Source organism: Dermacentor andersoni, chromosome 5, assembly GCF_023375885.2.
Source record: "Dermacentor andersoni chromosome 5, qqDerAnde1_hic_scaffold, whole genome shotgun sequence".
Classification (NCBI taxonomy): domain Eukaryota; kingdom Metazoa; phylum Arthropoda; class Arachnida; order Ixodida; family Ixodidae; genus Dermacentor; species Dermacentor andersoni.
In genome coordinates this window covers 75,671,729-75,697,689 of record NC_092818.1, presented here as the reverse complement: position 1 = coordinate 75,697,689, position 25,961 = coordinate 75,671,729, and the positions used below count along the sequence as shown (strand labels likewise).

The 25,961-nt window shown below is 41.1% G+C and overlaps 1 long non-coding RNA gene across 1 annotated transcript in view; it reads right to left on the bottom strand.

Annotated features, from left to right (window-relative positions):
• Positions 1–2,473: 2,473 nt before the first annotated feature.
• The window catches only part of LOC129385010 (uncharacterized), a 189,732-nt gene continuing 166,244 nt past the window's right edge, over positions 2,474–25,961 (bottom strand). Inside the window, exon 3 of the long non-coding RNA XR_008612539.2 lies at positions 2,474–2,560. This is a non-coding gene — a long non-coding RNA (uncharacterized lncRNA). The remainder of the gene's footprint in view (positions 2,561–25,961) is intronic.

The following is a 25,961-nucleotide window of genomic DNA, read 5'->3' as shown; positions in this document are numbered from 1 at the left end:
TATCTTTCATTATTACTATCACCGCACTACGCTAGTGTGCTGTGCGCGACTGCAGTACAACTTCTAAAGCATATAGCAGCAAATATCTACATGGTGGCAGAAAGAACCTTGCCTGTCAATTTGAAATTAAGCACATGCACTCATTTCGAGCCTCAAGCCATACACTTCAATTTACGAGACAGCGACGTTTTACTAGTCGACGCTGTTGGCGCAGTGTGAAACGTGAATGCTTACGAGCCACGGAAACCCTAGAAATATTTTCTTGTTGCGCGTTAAACATATACTTCAATTAACCGAAGAATACCGCTTGCTGAACCGTAAATCGCATTTCTAAGTAGCCACAAAGACTTTCTTTTTGCGCATCATGTCTTTCCAATGTCAAAGATTATTCTTTGAGGACTAGTGTAGTCTACAATTGTACCATTATGTCACTGTTGTCTTGGCATAAGCGTTGGTATATTGCATTAAGATGCTGTTGGTGTTATCATATTCAGTAGCCAACCGGAGAGGTTCGCTTAACTTGTCTAACCCGTTCAGCTACATAATACTCTCCTTTGTATGACAATATTCGGCTTATATTATGCTGTGAGGCTATGATAACATCATTCTGGACTAATATTAACCCTCGAAGGCTGAAGTTGGGAACTCGCACTAAGCCCACATACCTTATGCATTCAAAAGGGGGCGTAGGGAAGAGAGAAGTTCACCATACCCATTTGCATGCTCTAGAGGGGTAAGATTTTCCTACTGCCATGACATGATAGATTTAATATTCCCGGCCTTGATCTATTTCAACACAACAGGGCAGGCATCTTCGACACTTCATCGCTAACACCATCCCAGTCGTCCAACGTTTACCGCGCACCCCACTCCGAGTAGGTGCTCCTCGGGACACAAAACAAGCACGGAATGGTAGACAATCATATTGTGCTGAGCTGATAGATTAATAATTGCAAGGACATCGTTGGCAAAAACGTCACGAGGGACACCTTGTGGTACGTTGTTGACGATGTTGTGTATCTGTTCTTACAAACACGAGCCAAACCACATGATCAAAAGCTATTATTAGGGATTTCATTCCAACTTTGTTGCTATACGTAGCATTTGCAAGAGACAGCGTATACATTGATTGGCTCAATGGCTGCACATTTTGGCTCTTGCCAACCGAAAGGAATTTTCCTTTGATAGAAAGAGAGGTTATGTACAAAAAACTTCGCGGAAATGCATGAATCAGTAGCAATGTCCGAAACTTTTTAGCACTTACGAAAGTGCGAATCATGAGCGTATATTAGAAGAGCTATTGCTGTAAGTTGTGTGAGTCGGTTAGTGGCATTATGAAACGTGGTGTTTTAGTACTAAGGGACACGAAACTCCGAAGCGAAATACACAGGACCATCGCCCATCCGGCGAATTTCGCGTCTGTGTTTCGTTTTTATTAGCGCTGGGAACACATTGCATAATTTCAGAGGAGCTTTGACTTCGCGGCTCATGACTTCTCGACACCGGATTCCTTATTACCGCAAGTTTCATCAATTTTCAATTTCTTTCTGCTGTTGTACCGACTTTAAAAAGCTTAAGATATTTATACTTAGCGAACTTTAAACAACCACTATGACGGAAAGAAGGCACCGTTATTTGACTGCTTGTGAGGTAAATATCCCGTACCGCTCCACATCTCCCGAAGAAATCAATCTGCAGTTTATTCACCTGACCTCGCTGCCTTGATTCTCGAAAAATTGTTCTAAAAGCGAGAAGCGATCCGGAGTCTACTACAGATCGACTCGCAGCTTATCTAATTTATCAAGTTAATTAATATATTGGACAATAAATAATGTACGTCGGCCAATAACTGCTGCACTATATTCAAAGAGTAATGTCACCTTCCTGCTGGGTGAAGTTTCCAATGTAGATGTTCTGTAAGAGCATGCTAGGGAAACGACAAAGAAAAATGTACTGCGACATATGTACACGAACAGATGCCGAAAGCAAAGCAGAAAAAAAGAGTGTGATGGCTCCATTAAATGCGAATTTCATTGGATCCGTTCAGCGGCGTTGTTTAGCGAAGGTGCAAGACGCACGAACTGGCTCAGGCTAAAAGCCCTGCGTAGTGTAACGTAAATTTTCTGTAAGAAATGGGGTTACATGACACTGACCTTTATGCGTTCGCAAGAGAAGAGGCCGACGTCCAAAGAATGTCCAGAACCTGTAATACTTATCTCGTCCAGTCTTCATCCCCTCCGTCAAGAGTCACACACTGCCGTTGTGAAGCGAATTAAAACACACACGCACACCACACGCACACAGCTGTAACGTGTCACTTTGGACAGAACATCGCGAATCGCAGTTCTTTTTTTCTCCATCAATGAAGGACGAAAGGTTGATTGGGAGCGGGTGTTGGGGATGGGGGGAAAGCTTGAGTGTGAAACGTTGCTTGTGGTCGTAAGCGACGTCACCTCACGCGTCTCTGGAGGCATTTTCTGCAGCAAAAGGCATATATTTGCATCGTTATGGTGCAGTATCCAGGATTCTTGCGCCGGAGAAAGCTTCTTCATCGTTCAACCTGCATTGAAAGCACGCCATATAATTCCGTTACGTTCAAGTATACAGTTTGGTTTAAACTCTCTCGTGTTTAGCAAAGTAGTTCTACTATGATACCCTTAGTTCTTTCCCCATCACCCAAAAATTAGCGACAGCCCATACGAGTTGGTATCAAAACCGCTGCTATTAAAGCGAAAATTTTTTTGCCCATTTCCCTCCTGCCCTCCTCATACTTCTCTGTGCATATACGCTTCTTACCACCATTCTTCCTTCGACAAGCGTAACATACATATCACCTCCGTCCTGAGGACATCACTGCGTGGTCATATTAGAATATACGCTGTGGATCCACCTGATGTAAAGAGTGTTTGCATCGCGGCATAGCTTGGGAACGCTATAGCGCATAAACATAAACATTGTACGCGACTAATCTTATGACCTGTGCAGCGCAGTAGTATAACCATTGCAAGCGATTAAACGTTGCGCAGTATGAAAATAAACATGAATCAACACATCACATTTAAGTTGTACATAAATTGGTTAACCACTACAATCAAGCTTTGCTTCACATATATAAAGGTATGCATCGTATCTGCATATTTCCTGGCAATTTTGTTGCTGGTGTGGCCGAAAGTAAAACATCAATATAATTTCGCTTGGAATAAATTAGATAACTAACATGTGCTGCAAATTCTGCATAAACCGTTCTCCATTTAACCGAAGACGGAATAGAAAATTCAAGGTTATTTATGAGCACAGCTTTAACTATAAGTTATTTATAACAAAGTACCATATTGTACTTGTTAATACACTGCCAGAGTCATGCTATACCCGATGTAATAAAGAAGGAATGTTTACTCATATGGCGCTATGTGTAATGCACAAAACACACAGGGCGAATATCAACTTTTTCGAGCACGAATCGAGTACGAATCGAATAAGAATAGTAAGTATCGAGTATCGAATAGTCAGACGCACGCCGTTTATATTTACAGCAGAAATATTTATTTTGGCATAATGAGGTAGCACGCCTGTACTGACTAGTGAAAAGAAGACAGCCAACAATGGTAGACCATTAGGATCAATTTTAAACGTAATATTACGAACAGCCTTTAACAGGACTACACGAATAGCCTCTCAACATCTCGAGAGCCCGGTTTCAAACAAGTTTTCCATGAATGAATGAATGAATGAATGCTATATGACTAGCTTTCAATATATTCTAAAATAAAAAAAAACATCGATAGTTGTAGAAAAAGAAATGAAAATGATTCTTGAGGACTTATTCGTTGTAGAAATATATGCAAAAGTGTTCGTTGAAAGGGAAGGAAGTCTGGTTTTAGAGTAAAAATAAAACTGCTACATGGCTAGTCTGCAAGAAACACTTGATTATAGACTACAATTAAAAATTAGAGGTTGTCAGGCAGGCTTCCGCCACGAAACCGAAAACAAAGCTTGCATTATCCAGTTTGCTTGAGCATTGCTTCGGAAATTTTGTAGTCGTTTGACCTGCGTTAATCTGCGATACTTTGTTTAGCATATGGAGAACAGTAACCGGACTTGGTTAGTTTCAATATTAGAAAATATCTAATGGGTCATTTTCGAATACGAGTACAAATTATTAGTGTGTAATATTCGATTCGTATTCGAGACTTAGAATATTCGTCCTCCCTGACTCTTTACAGCACTGAGCATGCATTAAAAATGTGTCGCAAGATGACAGCGGTAAAAAAAAAAAAAAACACACACACATTATGCAGATTTCATGAACTCTGGGACTCCTTTCTTTAACAATGCGTACATAGTTATTCGCGCCGCCCACCCTTTTTGCAAGGCAAGCAAAACTAAAGGCACAGAAAACACTGAAAAACTCTGGAGACAGTCGAATATCGCACACATTTGCGAAGTTGCGCGCAAGAATAAAGGAAGTCCCACTAAAGAGTAAAGGGACACTAAGAGACACAAACGGTTCCGTAAACAAGTAGAAGGGCACAACAGATGGTGAAATCCCGCATATAAATTGAGAGTTTGACGCACCTACACACACCTACACAACAGGACGCATAGCGACATATAGCAAATTAACCAGGCGGCTACACATGCACGGCCGGTGGTATTTAAAAAAAAAATATTAGTGGGTTCATCAACGAACATTTATTATGGGACTGGAATTTTTGCATTTTCCAAAAAGATGTTCAATGCCGGTAGTGCTCTTTTCTGTAGCCCCTTTGTTGGACATGGGCCAGGTACATTATTCAGAGTCAACGCTCAATGGTCTAACAACCTTAAATCATCCTTTAGTCTTCGCCTTGCAGTATCGTGTCCTCGGTACTCGAGAAGGAAGTGTTGTACATTTTCGTCAGCCAGGCCACAATGATACTGCAGACTAGCAAATCTTCGAACCCAGTGTAGAAACGTCACGCGTAAATGCTGTGCCAGGCCGCAGGCGGTACAAAAAAGTAACTAAAATTCTACTGTCGGTAAACTTTGGCCGAATCAACACTTTAATATTAGGGTCTATAAAGAATAACTCTGAGCACTGTGATTTCTGACCAAACGAGATGTTTGCCCTGGATTTGTGCGTGTTCTTCATGGTTTGATATGCGTATACATTCAACGCAGTAGGACCCTGCTCTTTAGTGACGCGAGGGTTGCTTGAGAATCACTAAAAATAATATATTTGTGTCCGTTCTATATACCGACGATATGAAGCCCAAGGCAAATGGGATATCAAAAAGTTAGGAAAAGGTAGAAGATGTCCCTTTGCATAATTTAAACGTTTGTTATTGCTTCAGATCTGGTAAGATGAATGCATGGATGCAGACGAATTATTTCGGCGTGATTCGTTTTTGACGCGTGGATATACTGTGGACATGAGGAGTAAATCTGGTATAGTGCCAGTTGCTTGGCAGCTGTCATGAACGTATTTATCTTGCACATAATCAGCTCGACTGACAGTTCAATATTGGATCTTGTCAGCATCCAAGGAAGGTAACAGATGCATTTCACGTATTTTAGAGCTCGGTAATCATGTTACATGATGCTGAAGAACCATGTGTATTTCACTTCTGTTTCTTTGTTTAAAGGGTTTGCTTAGTAAAAATGTCCTTCAGGTTGCGATAAAATGCGGCAGACGCGACTACAAGTTTCAGTTTTTCGTTTAACTGAAAAAAGTGGATGACTAGCCTCAGGGACAACAAGGTTATACTTGAGGTTGCTCGGAGGTCGCCAAGACGCACTCCCTCTTGCCTATAAACTTTGGAGCCTCTTCTCAGAAGTTCGCGACAGTCTGGGGTCAGTAGGTATATAGATGGATATCTAACACCGTTTGGGTCATGCATACAGGAAAGCGCGACCAGATGGACGAGCACCTTCTTGAAAGGCGAGAAATTATGTATGTGTGGCGTGAGTGGGTGTGATGGCAGCAGGAAGATGACGGCAATGGCGTGGCCACTAATTTATTTTACTCCGGCGAAGAAACATTACAACCTGTTCCGTTACGACCTTGGACCATCCCGAAGATGGTACAGTATGGGTGCAAAGGGCGCGCTCTGTGTTTTATACGCAAATTTTTGCCATGCGACTTGACGCATGACATTGGTGAGGTTGACAATTACTATCGCGTTATATTTATGTGTCTGTAGCGTGCTCCTGCAGGCGCCAACAATGCAGGAACAGAACATAATTTTTTGTTAAATTAATATTGTTGCTAAGCGATGTGTCGCACGTGCCAATCATCTCCAAGTCAGCCTTGGCGCTAGAGAATCATGTCTACGACATCAATCTTCTGTGCTGGGCGACAGTTTCGATCTCATCATCGGGAATGTAATTTTTTTAATTGCAGATTGAAGCACAAAACGAGGTGCGATAGGAATCTACTTACTTGCCAAAAAGTGCCTGTCATGAGGGAAAGAATGCTCGGCTCTGAAATCCGTAAGATGTAGCGTATAGTGTGCTCCAATAGACTTTCTAGCACCGCTTGAGCCATGCACTATACGCTTCTACTTGCGACATCCTAAATTTTGCTAGTATTTTTTCATAATACACACCTTTCTTTATCCAATGTGGATAATAAATTTATCAGCAACGTTTCCTTCTTAAGCTAAGCAATTCAGAGCCAGCTAAGTACATGCACTCACCGAACCATGATTATTTCGTTATTTCGATTTCGAAATAAATCGCTGCTGTCAACTCCTAACAGCATTACTAACAAGCGACGGCGCCTAATGAGAGGCTTCCCTGCAATGGGGTAACTTAAATATTGAGCAGAGCAGCAAGTTGGGCTAGTTAGTGGAAGTTCATCTTGTAATACGGGGTTACTGCATAACACTTCTACTGTCCACTTATACTTCTGTTGTCCGTATGTTTATAGCGCGAAATCCCCGGTTTAAAAGACGAACATAAATATTGTCTTGGCGAATTTGCAGCTCGTACAAAATGGGCTAGACTGATTAATTATCACAGATGTAATGTAGATTCAAGGCAAATATTTCGGAACTTCTAAATTGCATCTTGGCATCGCCAAAGCAGGCTACGAGTTGTGTATTTCGTGCAAGCAGTCCGCAGTTACACGTGCGTTACAAGAGTCATTTATTACGACCATCTTTCTTTCGGAATCGCTGCATCAACTACTTACTGTCTTGTCAGACGTCCAAACTTTATATAAGCTAACGGCATTGGCATTCGCCGGCTATACGCAGAGTTAACATTGCAAAATGACGTGTTCGCCAAGTTCGTAGTTGTTAGTAGTGTAACAAACCGGGCACTACAAATGGAAACGATGAGGTCTAGTCGTTTCTGTTGTCTTCGCATACATTTCGTTCTTGCTTTTTTTTAGCTATGAGTTGTAAGCTAACTCCAAGTCGGCGACAGGAAGACGCGAAATCGATCGAGGCTCAACGACCAAAAAGGAAATATTAATGTCGATCAAGGAGAACAGTTCCACAATATTGTGGATAAATAATATTTTATGTTTAGAAAATACGCATTTATAATGTGTCACTAAGTATATGTTCGGGTGTTGTACTTGGTTACCCTATAAATATTGTCACGTTGTCGTGACGGCGAAGGAACAGACTCTGCCAAGGGTGTGAGTTAACTCTTAATAGGGCGAACTTGTTCCCAGAAAAACAAGCAACACTTAAAGCACAACGAAAGGGGTAAACATGGTCGCCGGCAGTCTAAATCAGATCTCTGGTTGAAGTGTGTGGGCTATTTATACGTGATTCATCCTACATTACAGCACAATCACGGGTGCTTGGGTACATTTTTGAATGTTCATTGCTATTCACTTCGCGCACGCCATCTGATTAGACGATATTTTTTCGCTATAGAACCGGCGACAACATTCAGGAAAGTTCTTATACATGCAGGCGCGTCTTGCACCGAAGAATAACCTTGTAACAGTGTTTAGCCGGCAATAAACAGCCACCGGAAGAAAAAGATAAACAATGCCTGCATTTCAATATGCGAAGTCCCGCCAACTGCAGAGGCCTGAAGCTACATCACATGCACATCAAGATATGCCTGGAAGGCTCGTTATTATAACAAATTAACTGAATCTTTACGCGTGTGCTTTCTCGTTGCACTGCGTTATTTTCTGAAGTCACAGTATGATGTGTATACGAAACACTGAAAGAAGCTCTCACTGAACAAGACGGTGACAGTTCCGCGAAGTTCTCCAATACAGTGACAGTTCTGCAAAGCAGATCTCATTATTATTAGAATTCAGTGCACGAGGCCACATATTAGCAGAATTCCGGAGCATCATAATGCACTGCGCATCAGTGTTTTTACGCCATTAGCCCGAAACCTAACAAATTCAAGCAATCTTTTAATTCGCTGATATATTGTAATATTTCCTGTCGTACTGTGAATTTGTAATATGTTCTGCATGTTTCAGTAACTTGGATCATAATAGGTCTAAATTCGCAGTGGTATAGTTTGTTTGCACTGAATTCTTTTTTTTTTTTCTTTGACGATATAACGCAGTGTTGTGAGTGAAGAAAAACCACACAAACGCTGGTGCCTGGTGTCCACAAATTATATATTTAGCCGAGCCCGTACCAATTAGGCGGAAGCCCGATTCCACCGATTGCACTGCTCGCGCAGCGCCAGCGTGCTGGGCGTCTCCTCGTCATCTTTTGTGACCGGACCAGTGTTGTACGTAGCAGTATGCTACAGTGCGTTTAATTGCACTTTTTCTCTTTTCTAAAGATCATTGCTTTGTGCGCGTGCTCCTTGTTTGTTTCAGCTGGGAGTCGGGTATACGGCAAAATACGTAAGATCGAGAACTTGAACCACGGCAATGATTAAGGGTTTGAGAATGAATACGCGAAGAACTCATGCAATGTTCAATCACTTGCAAGGGAACGAAAATTTGTGATTGCTAGACAAGCCTCTCGAAGCTCTGTTGGAGTATGTTTGCCTTGGCCATGTAGTCGTCACATGAAGCGGGGATCATGCAGAAGTAGTAACTATGCAGACAAATAAAAAAAAGGAGATGGGGATTATGTCGCGGGTATTCTCAAATCAAGAGTCGTAGCCTGCTGCAATTGTCGAGAAGAAAAGTGCCCAATTTGTGAATTCCGCCAGTACTAACCAACATGACAGAACCAAAATGGTAGCAAAATAAGCCTGAGACGGAAATATAGATATAAGCCCGAGACAACGAGCGATGTAGCTGCTCATGACATGTCGGGAATATGTCAGTATAGATTGGAGGATGGCTAGGTGTAGCCGATCATGTAGCTGAAGTTAAAAGGAGGAGGTGTAGTTTGGGACGTCATGCATTGCTTACAAAAGATATCCGGTAATTTATCAGAGACAGCAGAGATAACATAACACGACAAACAAAGTGGACACCAAGGCAGTTGGAACGCAGTTGAGAAGGGCAGTGGTTTTGCTGGTGTGGTGAATTCAGTAAGTTCAGAGGCACCCAACGAAGTAATCTGGCACAAGATAGGGTGAACTATAGTCATCGGTAAGAAAAGGTTCTTTCACGGCTGCTGTTTATCCAACACGTGGCATCTGGCTGCACACACTCAAAAAAGAAGAAATCTGCACCTTGACTGTCACGCGTATACATAACTTTCCAGTACTCACGACACCACAGTATAATTGTTCGCGAACCATACACCGACAGTGGTTCGTTTCAGCGCATCGATATCTGTTCGCTGTCGCACACATGTATCCCAGTGCTTGGAAGTTTAGGTCCTAGTGCTTCAAAGCAGGCGCAAAGTACCGCTATTGCCTCGCCTCTTGTGCACCAATATGCGTATGCTCACCATTCAAGAACGTGTCAGAGGTCTCGTTATAGCTCTCAACAACGGCTACGTAATATTTCAGTGAGTGCAGCGTAGCTTTCCTTGAATTCTTGAAGCGCCAATATTTCCTTTTTTAGTATATAAACCATAATCTTGAGCGTGATTAGGCGTTTCTCAATGATTTCGAAAAATTATTGTAACCACAAGTTACACTGCTGTGCGTGTTCTCATCAATGTCTTACCGCTTGCTACAATGATTCATCAGTGGCGGTTTACCCCCTAGCGGGCTCCACATTGGCGAAGTTCGGAATATTAAGCGTTCTGAATACAAGACCCCTACGCGTGCTGAACGAAAGGCAATAACAAAATTATTTCTCCGTCGTCAGACAGTTTCTATGAGCGACTTCAACAAATTATATTTTCCTGGGCGGCGTTTGTTTCGGTCACCTTGCAAGTCGCTTGCAAATTTGCTTCAGCTCTGCCGTTAAACTGCATTTTTTTTCTTCTGTGCAATTGTGCCAGAAGTGAGAAATTACAATATTTCGAAACCAAGCTGCCGGAGCACCTTGTTATTCTCACATTGTAAATATATCTCTGCTTTAAATCAGTCTCTCAGTTATTCGCTCATAAATGTGTAGTATTAACCACCTATTAGAAAAACAACCAATATTTTCACTCGCGTATGCATTTAAGGGCAAGGAAATAGCATCGTGTATTGGATGTGCGATACTAGAGTTTAGTTAATCACGGCCTTAAAATGTCTGTTTGAATTATTAGGCCGCAAGAAAGGAAGTAATGTTAGGAGTGCCACGCTCCATTAGTGTCTGCAAAATAGCGTGTTCAATACCTTCTGAAATATTGGGAATACACTTGTGCTTAGAAAGCAAACTTTTGTTTCTTTGCGAGTCAGAATCTTTTCACACTAGCGGTGATTTGCTCAGTCACACTTTTGCTTTTTCTTATTAATACTGAAATTCATAAAATTAATAGCTGCAACTTCGCGCTATACTGTTTTCTCTCTGCTGCTACTTTTCTCTTGCACACGCTTGCTTATGCTCAAGGATGTAATTATTGTATATATGCAACAGAATGTTAGCTTAACTACGGTTGTTCTTGAATTCATGTACAATTAATTTGTGTACTTCCGATGACCCAAATTTAAGTTTCAGTGCTAATCAGCCCAGATGAGCGATGCTTGTGCGCTAGGTTAGCCTAAGCTGCTGGCCCGCAGTGGCTGTATCTTTGCAGCATGGGGCCCTTCCCCGGCACGCTCACATGGCCTTCATACAATCTCGCATGTTGAATGCCCAATTCTGTTTATTAACTCTGCCCTGAAGCGCCGGGTCGGACTGAGCTGAAAATGCAATAACGATGTTTTTGTTTTTTTTGACATTTTTTGTATAGCCTTTAGGGTAACGGCCACTTGCTAATAGATGAAGTATTTCCTATATAATATTTCCAGGAGGAGACGTTACTAAGCTTTGTGTACCGCAACCTATAGGTGCTGTAGGACGTATTATCACTTCTATCCTTCCACTCGTTACACAGATGCAATTCAAGGAACGTATTTACAGGCCTCGGATCTCACAGATGCTCTGCAGAGAACGTCAGAGGGCATCGCGATGCCCTGTAGCATAGTTTGAGGGAAATCAGAAAGAACCTTCGGGATAGCGCGAAAGAAAACAGTCAGAAACATGACAAAATGCCTCTCGCATTCCATATAAACTGTACATCACCAATCGGCCATAGGTCTGGTGTGACGAAAAGTATGCTAAAGTGTCATTATAAAAAAAAGAAGAAGAAAAAACGACGAAGGGTAAGCCGGCCAGTCACTCGCAGCAATGCGCTGTCAAGGAACTAGCACTCACGAACATAAACGCCAGGAGTGTACTGAATAAAATTGACCCATTTGAAGACCTTTTACTCGATCGTGATTCTGACGTAGCGTCACTAAAACATGGCTCTCGTACGCAGATCATAGCCAGGAAATCGCGTCACCAAACTACTCAGTGATTACAAAAGATCGATCAAGTCGAAGCGCGGGCGTGGCCCTACTAATAAAAAAATGCATTCCTTTTGTGTTGCTGCCAAGGTTTGAGGATGCTGAAGCAGCATTTTGCAAGATTCTGTGCAATGGCAATCCAATCATCAGCGGATGTGTTTACCGGAGGTCCATCCGCAGGTCATGCGGGCATTCATGCAACAACACGGGCGCAACTCGGGAGTCATCCTCATGGGAGACTTTAACATTCGAGGCCTTCAACTGGGCCACAATGCATCACACATTATTTGCCTCGAATACGCTAGTTGATCTCATGCTTATCTTCAACCTTCAACAGGTCGTGTTGCAACCTACATGTACACAACGTTCCACAGCAAGTATTCTAGGATAGACATTTCTTAGCTTTAATTCTTCCTGAAGTCAAAGCGAGGGTCATATTACTTGAGGGTATATCAGATCACCAAATGCCACTATGTCTGCTACCATCGCATAGCTCATTAAAAACTACACCACCTGTAGTAAAATTGTCTAACTTTGCGAGAGCTGACGAAGGTAGCATATCGACCTATCTTGTGAATGAGTTACAGTCTTTTTCTGAAATGGGTTTAGAAGTATCTACTACTGTTAACACGGCATATCTTCTCAAAGCTTCTGGAAACATTTTCGCATGAGCACGTCTTCTGCGTCCATGCCCTCGCCAGAAAAAAGGAGGAAATAAACAACGATTTTTTTTCCACTGAATATTCAAAGGAGATAATGGCTTTTTATCTCCCCTCGGAACGGCTACTAGTGCGAGTATTGGTCCCATAGACATGTATCGCTGACGCCGGAATTCAACTCGTCCTAAATCTAGATCCCGGAAAGGCTAACGGCCTTGAGGACATTCCCTAACATTTTCCTCAATGGGTATGCGGCATTGCGTACCACGTACCTCAGCCTGATCTGTCGCAAGTTACTTTTAACTTCCAAACTACCAGATGATTGGAAAGTCGCCATAGTAATTACAATGCACAAATCGGGAGACACAGACACGCCATCTAATTTCAGGTCAATGCCATTAACAAGCACATCCTGTAAGTTTCTCGATCATATAATTCTGAAACAGATAACTAATTTTCTAGAGACAATAAACTACCTATCACCTAATCAATATGGTTTTCGTAGCGGTTTGTCAACCGTTACTCAGCTCACCACAGTAGTTATTGACCTTGCACGTGCTATCAATAACCCCAGTAAACTGATATATTATTTGATCTGGTTGAAGCATTTGATTTTGTCTACCACAAAAAAAAAGCTAAAGCAAAACTAAAAACCGTGCTTGTAAAAGGGGCATAATCATCTGGATTAAGTACTTTTTGTTCGAGAGATACCAATTCGCGCTAACAGAATACATTCCACCTAAAAATGTACCTGTAACGTCCGTAAGTTCGCAGCGATCTCTGCTTAAGACAGTTTTATTATTAACATTTGTTACTGACATGACCAGTAACGTAGAGCGCAGTATAAAGTTATTTGCTGATCATTGCATTACTTACAGAGAAATTAACAGTCACAATGATCACTTTCTACTTAACAGATCTTTTAACATGCTGGCAGACTGGTTCAATAATTGGCAGATGCAGCAGTTAGCATCAGTAAATCCGCGACCATGACCATCTGAAGAAGGAAAGAACCCTCGCATTACACTTATATTAGTAATGAACAACCCAAAACTATAGTAAGAGACCACAAATAATTAGGTATTACGTTAAGATCTCATCTGAAGTGGGACACTCACATCACAAGCTTCGCTATCACTGCACTGCGCAAGCTGTTCTACCTTAAGCTATGCCTAAGACTATCACCTTTCTCCACCAAACTTCCAGCCTACACGACCTCCGTGAGACCTGTTTTAGAGTGTGCTAATACAGTATGGTTTCCGCATTTAAAGACTAGAATTAAAAAACAAGAAACTTTAACGTAAGGATGTTAGGTTCATTCAGAACAAATTCAAAACGTGCGGATTGCCCTACTAACCTGTTGGTTTCCTCTGGCCTTCAAGCATTGGAAGCTAGAGCGAGACAGGCCCGATTTATAGTTCCTTTTGAAATACTTTGCAATACTTATAAAACTGACCAGTCTAAATATGTCGCTCATTCAAAGTCACATGAGCGCCGACATGACCAACTACATACATTGGCAGAATATTCTCACAAGGTCGACGCATATAAACGAAAATTTTTTTTTCTATCTGCAATATGGAAACCTAACCAATTCGATCGCTATACAACAAGTACTAACTCTCTGTCTGAGTTCCGTATGAAAATAGAGGCATTAGCTATAAATTGATGACCAGCACATTTACGTATTTCAACATGCTGACTGTTCCATCGGGTAGGATTTCTTTTTAATCACTTGATAACCTTTATTTTTTATTGTATTTTTGTTCCTTTTTTGTGTGCGTTAAATTTTATTGTACGCTTTCCTGTTTTACGTTCAAATGAAGCATGTATATGTACTACTCAGCGAACATTCTTTCGTCATGTATGTTATTGTATAAACTGTTGCAAATCACACGCGCAAATACATGTTCAGTATGTATGTACGTATGTATGTATGTATGTACGTATGTATGTATGTATGTATGTATGTATGTATGTATGTATGTATGTATGTATGTATGTATGTATGTATGTATGTATGTATGTATGTATGTATGTATGTATGTATGTATGTATGTATGTATGTATGTATGTATGTATGTATGTATGTATGTATGTATGTATGTATGTATGTATGTATGTATGTATGTATGTATGTATGTATGTATGTATGTATGTATGTATGTATTGTCATTTTTATTGCGCAATGTACGCTCGTTATGCCGACCTGTTACGCGCTCTATCGAGAGTGGCAGTGTTGTAAACAAAAAAAATCGCGAAAGTATGACTGAAAGTATGCGAAAGCAAGCATGACTTTCCCATCGTTTGGTTCGTGGTGATAGCACGAGAGTCGTACAGCCATGCGGACTTAGTATAACACGCATATTAGACATTGGACACATCGCTGGCGCTGTTTAGTATTTTATCGTTCCATTCATCTTTCTGTTGCTTATTCTTCGGTTTCTTCTCATTGCATTTCCTCAGCGTGGAGTAGGATGTCACAAGTGTCCACTTCCAACCATTATCTCCACTGTACTTTACAAGAATGCCTTTCCGTATTTATGGTGACGTTCAATATTAACAGATAAAGGACATGTGAACGCTGAGCAAACGTACGTGCAGTCGCCGCGTGCAAGCAATTAAGCCATACCTTTAGCATGCAAAATTGAATGAGGCTTCGGTTTGTCCTCAAATGGGTTATAGCTTAAACACTACCAAGAGCCGTTTTAAGGATGCAGAGTACCTAAGTACGAAAAGCCCAATCTTAATAAACCTCGCCCAAGCCCAAAGGCATACCATAGCTTTCCTTTGAACTCATCACTGTCTCTAAATTGTATTGCCACACGTTGTTCAATGTGACACACCATGAAGCCTTAGGAAGCCATGGCTGGCGTCCAGCAGACGTCTCCTCCACGGAGAAGTTGCAACCAGCGGCTGTGATGTGTCGCGTCTTCTATCTTGAAAGCAAGCCGAGTTGACGGTTTCATTTTTATGGTCCTCTCACGTGTTCTCGCGGCCTGATTTATGTTTGACGAGCGCAGACACTAATTTTCTCCAGTGTGTACGTGCGTAGTGCCAGAAAAGATGGCCCTGTCCTTTCCACTCGGAACCAGGCGACGCCAGTTAGCTGGCCATTTTTGGCCCCGAGGCGGCGGGGCGCGGCTTGTCGAGGCAGTGTGTGCCATCGGTTCTTTATGGCTCTGTCGGCGCTACATTTCAGACAACCGGCGTCTGTGTCAGCTTCGCTCGCCAGACTAAGCGGGTTTGTGGAGCAGCGCAGATGGACGTGTTTTGGGCCACCCGAGTTGCAGAAAAATAAAAATAAAAAAAGAGCAGCGAGAGAGAGTCATGAGCTATTGTGTGGTTCGCTGTCTCCTAGGGCAGTACGAAAGGGCTCTTCGTTCGAAGGAAATCTGATGACGACAAGAGCGGGGAAAACGATGAAGGTGAGCATACATATAAGGGTGACACGTCTTGGAAGAACGCGGTCTTGTCATTTTTAACGCCATGAAAAAAAAAAAGACGGAAAAAAGCCTCGTCGCAAATTGCTGGCCTCAGATTGAGAAAAGGTTACAAAATGTGCGCGTTAACCAATTATACACAATTAAATCAATTAAGCCTAATAAATGCGCGAAAGGTCAGAAGATGCGTGGTCTTGTCAGACATGACCATAGATAACCCGTGCAAACCAAACTGGCTGCGTTCAAATGACTCACATTTACGTTATGTGCACTCGTGAGCAAAAGTATACGGACCACAGGGTCGCCGAAAAAAAGAATTTCTTCGTAATTAACACGCATAAAAAAAACTGACGAGTGCACTAGAAAATTCGTAATGCCAAGTTTGGACTGCAATCTTTACTTTCAAATTGCATTTACAGATAAAGGAGAAAATTAGTTTTATCGCGTATAGTCCGTATAATCTTGCTCACGGGTGTACATATGCATAACACAGGGCGCATACGGTATGCAAGGAAAATACTAAAGCTTTCAAACACCTCACTTGATTGACACAGTAAAGAAAGTACCTCGCTACGAAAAACCTGTTATCATTTCCTTAAGCATAAGCCCTCTAAAAAAATAAGCATCTTCGATCAAAAGACGGCCAATTTTGATTGTCCCGCGCCAACAGATTCTGTCCGTGCACAAATTTCACATTTTCCTTTTCTGTTTTATTCTACTGGTTACGTTTTGTCTGTATCAAAAAGGAGTTGTTAGTTTGTTTCATGGGCTATGGTCGGTCTAGTCTTGAATAAACGCTCTATCGTACTTAAGAGATACCGACTATACTTGTATATCACTTGTAGCTCACGCAGTTGTGCAACTACATTGAATTGATAATTAGCGTGCAAAAAAACAAAGGTAATGTTCAACATCATGGAGCGAGTAAAAATCAATTTGCAGGCACAGGACGGAGTCAGCTGGGGCTTAAGACAAAAGTAACTCAAGATTGCAGGGACAGACATTTCCACTGCAGTTGACATAGATTAGGCTGATTACGAAGTTCCGCAGTGAACAGAAGCGCGTTTGAATGGCGATATTAAAGGCGGACTAGCGCCATTACAGACCCTTCCACTCATTATTCCCTTAAAACTCTTTTACGGCTGTATTGTACGACAGCGATAACACTGCCCGAGTGCTCTCTGAAACAAGCCTTGGAATATGCGAGGAAAGTCGTTGACAGGTGGTAGGTTGCGTCCGTGCGTCAGTGCCACAACACTTTAATGCTCGCCAACAACTTGAAGAATTCGGGTTGCTCACTGAAGTAGCGCAGAAATTGCTTCCTGCATATGGAGCAGGAGGTACCCATTATAAAAATCAATAAGCTGCACGATATTAGCCAAGGGAAAAAATATACTTGATCGTTAAGGTGACGTGGAAGGAGGTTACGAGGCCTGTGCAACACTTACTGACATCGCAATATTAACACGTGCGTTGTGAATGCAGCTAGTTCATCTTAGATATATCTGAAAGGCCACACGAAAACGTATAGCTTATCTGCTTTCTGTGTTGTCGTTTTCTATACAATTTTCTGCTTCGCGAGGTTTAGTTGGGTAAAATATAGTTTGGTCCTTTCGGATAGAAGAACACAAACGTTGTTTTCTTAGTAACACGTTTATACTGGTGTAAGTAAATTCTGCTAACCGTATGCTTGAAGCCTCACTGAGCTGTTTAAGCTGTGGAGCCGAAAAGAAAGTGTTAATGCCATCATCCTTTAAAATTGTTTCACTCGTTGATGGAATGTTTGTTAAATTTATGCATGTAATTACCATTCTGCCTACAATCAACTCTAGTGGAAGATAACAGTTAACAGCTATGTTGTGTGACTTTGTTATCACGCAGCAAAGTGTACTGGAAACGTTTACCTTGGTCTTTTTGAATTAGCGTTTGTTAACTACCCACAGTTTCATATAATTCAGGTTTACATAGTAAGACATTGCGGTTTATGAAGCCAGACGTCTTTCGATATTTTTCTTAGAATCACTAGAGTAAGAAGCTCGTTCTTGATATTGTGCAGAAATGTTTTTATTAATGGAAATTTTTTTTTGTTACAAGATCAGCACTGATTGTAATGCACTCCCTTGAGAAACAGAAACTGTCTAAATGCCTATACATGACTCATCCCGTCTTCGAAAAAATTGCTAAACACCGAGATAAGTCCGTATTCTGTAGCTATTTAATTCGTTGTACGTTTCTTTCTTATGGGCAACTAAAGCCTGGCCAATTTTCATTGTGTTCGGAAACACTTCAAACTTAATCACTCGGTCGTAATTGTACGTAAATAATCATGGTACTTTGTAGTATATAGCTTTTGTGGGTCGAACATTTTGCCATTCCCAGCTGATGATATGTTTTGCACATAAAAAATTATGAACATTTTTGAAATCGTGGTGCAATAACATGTAATCGTTTACGCTGTTGCTAACAGTATTACTACTGATAGTAATATTGCTCTCACAACGGCACCTTGTCGGAGAAGAAGGCGTAACGTTTGCAGGTATACCATTCTTGAAGTGCGCAACGAATATATCGGCGAATGGGATGCAATGATAGCCTGGTCGCTTTATAAACAGAGGGATAGTTTTTAGTTCTACGAATTTTTTAACAACCGCCTCTGGCAGGCAGCATAATTGTTGTCGTCGAGCCGAATTACTGGAAGCGGAGGCCATTATTAGCACGATGTAGCAAGTCAGTTTGCGAGACGCATCAAGTTGAAATTAATTTCCAGGCTGACGCCATGCAGTTTTGACATATTATTTCCCCAAAGTGTGGGACGAAATACATGGACGTTGCAGTTACTCTTGTGCTTCAATGCGTAAAATAGCGTTCGGGTTGGAAAAATTAAGTGGACCAACAGTGCGCATTTACGGCGAGTTTGATGGCGCATGTGTCCCAAGTGGTGTCACTCTAGAAATTCGTTCCAAGCAAATTCGCCGGGCAAGCTCACCGGCTGCGATTTTTAAATTGCAATATATACCGCAAAACAATTAATTGGGAAGTTAATTAGCTAGCTTTTGTTGAGTAGCTGAACATCTGTTTTGAATTTCTTTGTGCAACTTATGTCCGCCCCTGTGAACAATCCAGCTTAAGGAATATAAATATATTATCTGCAACAGAACGAGACATACAGAGCATCGCACGTGTAATACGAAGACGTGGGATCGTTCCCCACCTGCGGCAAGTTGTTTTTTCATCCACTATTATTTCCATCAGTTTATCATTTCTTTAATTGAGTCAATGAGCACACGTAAATTCCACTATGTTGTCGTAGCAGTATGCTTAGCTTGATGTGCGTTTTCTGCGATGCTCGGATTTTGGGAAGACCGAATTTACAGACAAAAATATCGAGTTCTCTTTTTTAACAGAGGAGTTAACTTGTTTCAAACTTCTTTTTTGCTTGGTGTGATTGCAAAGTTAAGTTGGAAGCAATTGTTCTTTAGCTGTTTGGACTTAATCATGCACGGGCAGAAAAGGAAATGGGGCATTGAATCGGTTTTCAGTATTTGGTGTGAAAGCACCACGAGAAATGAAGGCATTGTATTTGGCTTGAACATGTGGCCAGTGCATATCGAAGGCCATATATTGGAAGAAATTCACATTTACACCATTGATAACATGACTAATAATTTAACGTCTAGTAAGCTAATAGTTATAAAATATAACACACATCGGTAGATTTTTGCTAATTCCCGAACCAAGCAAGCCCCAGGAAATTACCCTTCTGAAAGAAAAAAATGGTAACGTACAAGCCATTCAAAGCTTTCGCACGTAGACTGGCGTGTACAACAATGTTTCCGTAACCATTTCTTGGATTGTTTCGAAAAGCTTTATTGATGCGAAGGTGGTCGAAAGAAAGTTTCTGCTATATTCCCCAATTACTTACTTAAAGAGCACGTTTGCCCCTTATGCCTTGTAACCATAATCCTATATGATCATATGAGTTTCTGTATGAAGCCCGCATGTCCCAATATAAATTAAAATGACTATTTACGATTACGGCTCGTTTTCGGTAGGTCTAACTACGTGCACTTTCTGAGTGTTTAAAATATACAAAAAATACTAAGAAAATAAAAAAAAAGTATCATTGCTCCGTGGTATGGTAAAAAAGCTGCAGCGACTGCACTGCAGAGCGCAAGAGCTATTGTTTACACTCATCAGTTAAATAATGTATAACCTTGCACGCAAAGTTGCACATCTCAGCTTGATTACTTCTTGCAGATGAACACAGAGCTGCTTGTAAATTGAAAGACAGACGGTCACAAACGTTCAAGAACCACTCTTTTGAAGAAGCTGAAAAACCCAAGTGGCACTTTAAAAAGACCAGATAAACTTCATCTTCTTTGTTGCTTTGATTTGTATTCATGAGAAACATCTAAAGATTCATAGCACGAAAACAGTCATCGGTGCAAACTAAACCAGTTAAATTGTTGTGTGATAACATTTGTTGAAAGAAGAACGAGAAATGTCTTGCTCAGTGGTCTGTCTACTTGAGGAAACGCTGCTAGGGTCTGTGTCTATATTTGCACTAGTGCCTTTTTATCTGCCGATGTCACGCCCATAATTTTACTCCTTGTAGCTCACTGCGTGGTTCTCTGCTTTCACTGCGCGTTCTTTTATCCTCCAGGCTTCGGTCTCAGAGGTGGACACAGACAGAGTGCATCAGTATTTAAGTTTTCTTTTGAATATATTGATAAACCTTCGTTAGTATATTTGGGAGTACCCGTGAAATACACTCAACTTTCTTTGTTTTACACCGTATTTTTGTCTCATGATATGCGTCGCCCGTGGATACATTGTGTATATAAAAAACATGCTCATTCGACATGGCCGATCTCAGTACCAAGTGCATAAACTGTGGTTTCGCCTTAAGTGATCTGGTTGCACAATGCTCTTGTGGTACCTGTGATTGGTAAGGTAATCGCAATGGTGCCTAAGGGGACATGCTACTCGAAAAAAATTGATTATTTGTACTAGAGAGTTGAACATACTGTCATTCACAGAATCTTTAATGTAGATTTCAAATATGTCGTTAGTTTTTGTGTAGCTGCTATATTGTTTAATTATCTACTACATGACTGCAAAATATATTGATCTCTGGAGGCACTTCCTTGTGTATTATATTTTGATAAAAAGCATCGTGCTGCAGCTCATTTAGCTCGTTGTAGACTCAAGAGTGTCGATATCTATCCAAACTGAACGTATAATTAGTGGAACTGTGCAAGATTAGTAGACGCCAACAATAGATGTTTCGGAATCCCATGAAAGTAACCTTGTTCACTTATAATTGTCCTATACTAACGAACTTATGCTTCAAGATACGTAGAGTGCTGATATCTACTTGGAATTTCAATATATCTTGGCAGTAGGTGCGAAAGTGCAAGGTTAAATTTCATGGGATTGTGAAAAAAGTTGGTTAAGGTGTCTTATATTTTTTTTAATAGTTCCAGTAATTCTACGTGCTGTCACGATGGATATCAGCAGATTGCGGTCTACAAACGAGCTAAATAAGCTACAGCATGATGCTTTTCGTGAAATTTTTATACACAGAAAAGTGCCTCTAAAAATCAACATAATTTGCATTTGTGTAGGACATAACTAAAACAATGTAGCAATAACACAAAAAGTAATGATATATTTGAGATCGACATAAAAAACTATGAATTGCAGTATTTTCAAATATCGACTACAAAAAATAACATACTTTAGTAGCATCTCCCTTTTAGGTCAATTCAAGTCTACAATATGTTATGAGCTGAAGGGGGAATTATTTGTGCTCTAATATTTATTTAATCGTGTTGTTGCCTAGCTATAACATTGGCCATGTGGTTCATACCGAGAAGAGGATGCCCGCATAGCAGTTTCGAGTCCTGTACCGCAGCACAGGATAAGACACTCAAGCAGAATAAGACAGCGAAACTCTGATTCTGTTTTCTATGCTTCGTGACGCCAGAATTTGAATAATACGCATGACATCCGTACTCGGTGAGATTCATAACTAATGTGGTCAAAATAGTGTAAAAATCGACCTTGAAAAGCCCGGTGTGTTGGACAACTAATTCAATGAGCAACCTGCTTTCCTTCCTGTTTTGTTCACGACACACAGTAACTGCTCTGCGAGACGCGTGATACCGTCAATTATAGTTCTCGTCTCTCGAGTGGCATAGGAAGCGTAGCATGTTTTTGCTTAACAGCAAATAATTCTCTCACGGTTGGCCCTCTACGATGGCACTTCCACAGTCCCTTTTGTCAATCGCTTCGTGAAAATAAACTGCATATAGCATCGTCAGTACTTCCAGCCGGTTTTACGCAACTGGATAAATTAAGTTCCCCTAGCCCATTCCTGCAGCCGCGGTGTTATATAGATGTTGAATGGTTTCTATTGGGGTCAAGTAACTCTGGTTCACTTTCAGCACAACATGAATTCTTTTGTTATTATATTTTAGGCAGGATAGCATTCTTCATAAGAGGCAAACTAACCATGCTTCCGCAGACAGGCGTGATGATGAGTGAAGTAACTAAATGAACAAAAAAAAGTGCATGACATGTAGACGTCCATGCACCAAACGTATCGATCGTTTTCTATGGGGCCCGCTTCGTCACCATTGATCGCGCCTTTGGTGGTAAGAGAGAAAAGGTCTTATCGTAAAAAAAAAGAAACTGCAGAATCGAAATAATTATGCGCATACTGAACAGAGCATATTTATTTTCTAACAAGTGTAAACGAAGATCTTGTGGTTAGCACTGCTTTGCTTTCGCTTGAATTTAAAATTGAGGCTGAATCTTTTGCTTAGCCTCTTTCGATAGACATTCGGCGTCGTTCATATTGTCCGTGTGGACTTCCGGTTGTCGACTGACGGCAACCAATTCATGTCCTAGCCGAAGTTCTCTCTTGAGACGGAGACGTACGCTATGGTGATGGTCCCTCAATCTATTCTATCCTTTTTGTTGTTCTTAATTCGAGAGCATTAAACATGTACCTCACAAACTTTGTAGCTATCCGTTTGCGAAACATCTGGGCCGATCCCGAAGGCAGTGCAGCCTAACACAACGTCTCAAAGCGCTAGTTGTCAGGAGGGGCATAATGACAGAAACTGGCAGGTCACACGTGCCAAGCGTTCTAGAGATCAATTTTAGCACGAGAGAAACATGCGTTTGATTGCGGTCAAATGGCTAGAGGATTCGGTTGTTGCTGTATTTGAAGACAGAGATTTCGTCCAGTCATCGGTCACACATTTCTTTTAGTATTTACGGAAGAGTTTAGTTGATGCCATCTTTGGGCTGTTAACTCTGGTGTTAGCTGTCTTTAACGACGAAGTGCACGTTCACCTGCAGTCGATTCACAAGCATGAAAATAGCTGTATAAATGCGTTCAGCGTTGCATGACCGTGCTACTTGACTTCACTTCTCATGAAACTTGGAAATTGTTTGTGTAACAGCCCAAGATCGACGGCAGCGCAACTGAATTGAATATGAAATCGGCAGACTTCACCCACTTTGGTGGTGTTTGACCGAAAACTCGAGATGTGTCGAGCGTATGCGCAATCATAGCACAGTGTCAGCGAAACGTCATTTCGATAAATGAGAGTGTACAAGGTCCCCCGTGACGCAAGCGTGCGCAGCTGTCGAGACAACATAATTTAAGTACGCTTTGCATCCTTAAAGCTCATGCTTAGATAGTTAGCGGTGCTAATTTCTAGCCTAGTTTTACTTCTTTTTTTTTTAGACAAACCAAACAAACAACTGTATCAAGTGTATTAGTAAAAGTGCCTGGCCATAAATGCGATCTTGCTGAGAAATTTGATATTTCTATTATTTTCCGAGAAAAAAATATACGAGAAATACAAGAACGAACTGAGGTGATCACGTGCGCTGGACGCATACTTCGAGCTCAAGTATGACTCGGGCACTATAAGAAACACCATTTGTTGTAATGATGAACACTATGGGTTCATTACGGCAAACATCTAAAAACTATGTAATAGGCTCACACGCCAAGTGCTCACCTCCCAAAGTGCAGTGCACACCGTCAACGTCCCTTAAAGTAAATTCGAAAGCTACGACGTACTCTTGTACCGGACATGCAAATATATTTGACCTGAGCTGACACACACGCAAATATACATGTAGTCGACCTGGAATGCTGGTGGCGATCTGCACTGAAACTAAGGTTATTGTGCGTTATAATGGTCTGCTATTTGTTATGCCAACGCAACGTCGTAGTCTAAACATTCGAACAGCTGTTTTGGTGGTAGAAAGATTGATAACACTTTGCTTAAGAGCACCGAGCAGATGTCTATTTCAAGATACTGCATTGGCGAGTGTTGCCTCTATAGAGAGCTGACGCTTAAAAACTGTACTTTTATTTGTTTTGCCAGGTAGTATATTTGCGATACAACACCGTGTGAGCTCCGTGTATTCTCGTATACAAATTATGCTGGTGCACTACGCCGGTTTAAGCTATCCGACAAAGGGATTTTCGTCACAGGCTATATCTGCCTATTTTGTTGTGATACATTGATTTCTGATCATTTATAACATATTCGTCAGATCCTGCGACGTGATCTACAGCGCACTGTCATATCCCCTGAAGTATTTGCTTGAAACATTTTCCTAATACGATCACCACGGCCTGTTGATAAGTGATGTATTTGTTATGCTGGATGAGCGAAAAAAATCGGAAAATACACATATATCAAAGGATACGAAATGGAAAACCTAATCAGCCATTGATGGCAAGCAAGTAGAAAGTTTTATTGCAAGTAGAACAAGTACACATTGGGCCACGCACGTTTTCTGCCATTGAATGTCGCACTAAGCACCTGTATTGCAGTGCACTGCGTAAATAAAAAAAAGATTGAGGCAACGTCTTATTAGAGTTAGCGTGACCACCTCATGCTGACCGTTATTACCTCTTCCTAAGTATACTTCTATATCTCAATTTTAAAAATATTTCGAGCTTTTGAACCTCCTTCTCCAAAGAGTAATGCTGTGAGCTTGAAATATTGTAGAAAGTAGGATCTTAAAGGAGAACTAATGTTCTGCCAGAATGGCTTTTATATATAATACGAACGGCTCAGTGAACGTTCACTACGAACTATCATATATTTTAAATCATTCTCGTGGTCCTAAACAACTGCAGAAGGAAGTGTAATGGGTTCGGTACGAGAGTCTTGCACTTACCAAATAAGTCGAGCTACTCGAGACTTCGGTGCACTGTGTATGCGTATAACTGCGCCAAGAGGGCTGAGGTCTGTTACTAAAGAACGTAAAGCTAAGTTACCGCGAAATATTCTGAACCGTACGAATGGATCATTGGTTATTTTGGGCTGGCAGACACTTCTCTTGTTGCCTTGCCTTGGGCAACCGTATGCATTTTACGGCTGGTTCGTTCTGCTTACGACGCCAAGAATGTTTTTGTTCATTGAGAAGGTTGAGTTGGTTACTAAACCTCCATTGTTTCAAACAAGCGGAGCAAATTACAAGCTTAAACCGTCACATTCTTTAACGCGCTGTGACACCCACTAAACTATTAGATTGTTAATAGTAAAGTCAATCGTTCTAACATAAACGTTACCGCAGACGTGCGCAAACACAAACTCTTTATCCGATGGTTAGACCATTGTATATATCATTCCGAAGACAAATTTTTGGCTTCTGAATATGCGATATATTTTTCAGAAAACTGTGGCTGACGTTGAGCAAAACAATAACATTTCCCATAGTGATGGATCCGAAGGCTCGCTAGCGTATCACAAACACGTAAATCTCACATTCGAGCGTGATTATTCAATGTTTTGCTTTATAATTGCTCAAATGGCTACTATTCGCTTCATGTCACGACTTACGGTGGTCTAAGCACAGGTAGGCTATGAACAAAGCGCATATTGCGATGTCGTTTCACATCCATAGTCTCTCAAGACACTTTTTTTCATTTGTATTTGTTGAAATTATACAAAGCTTTTTTCGTTCTAAGAGCCTAATTGATACGACGGGGCGTAACAATTACAGCGAATCT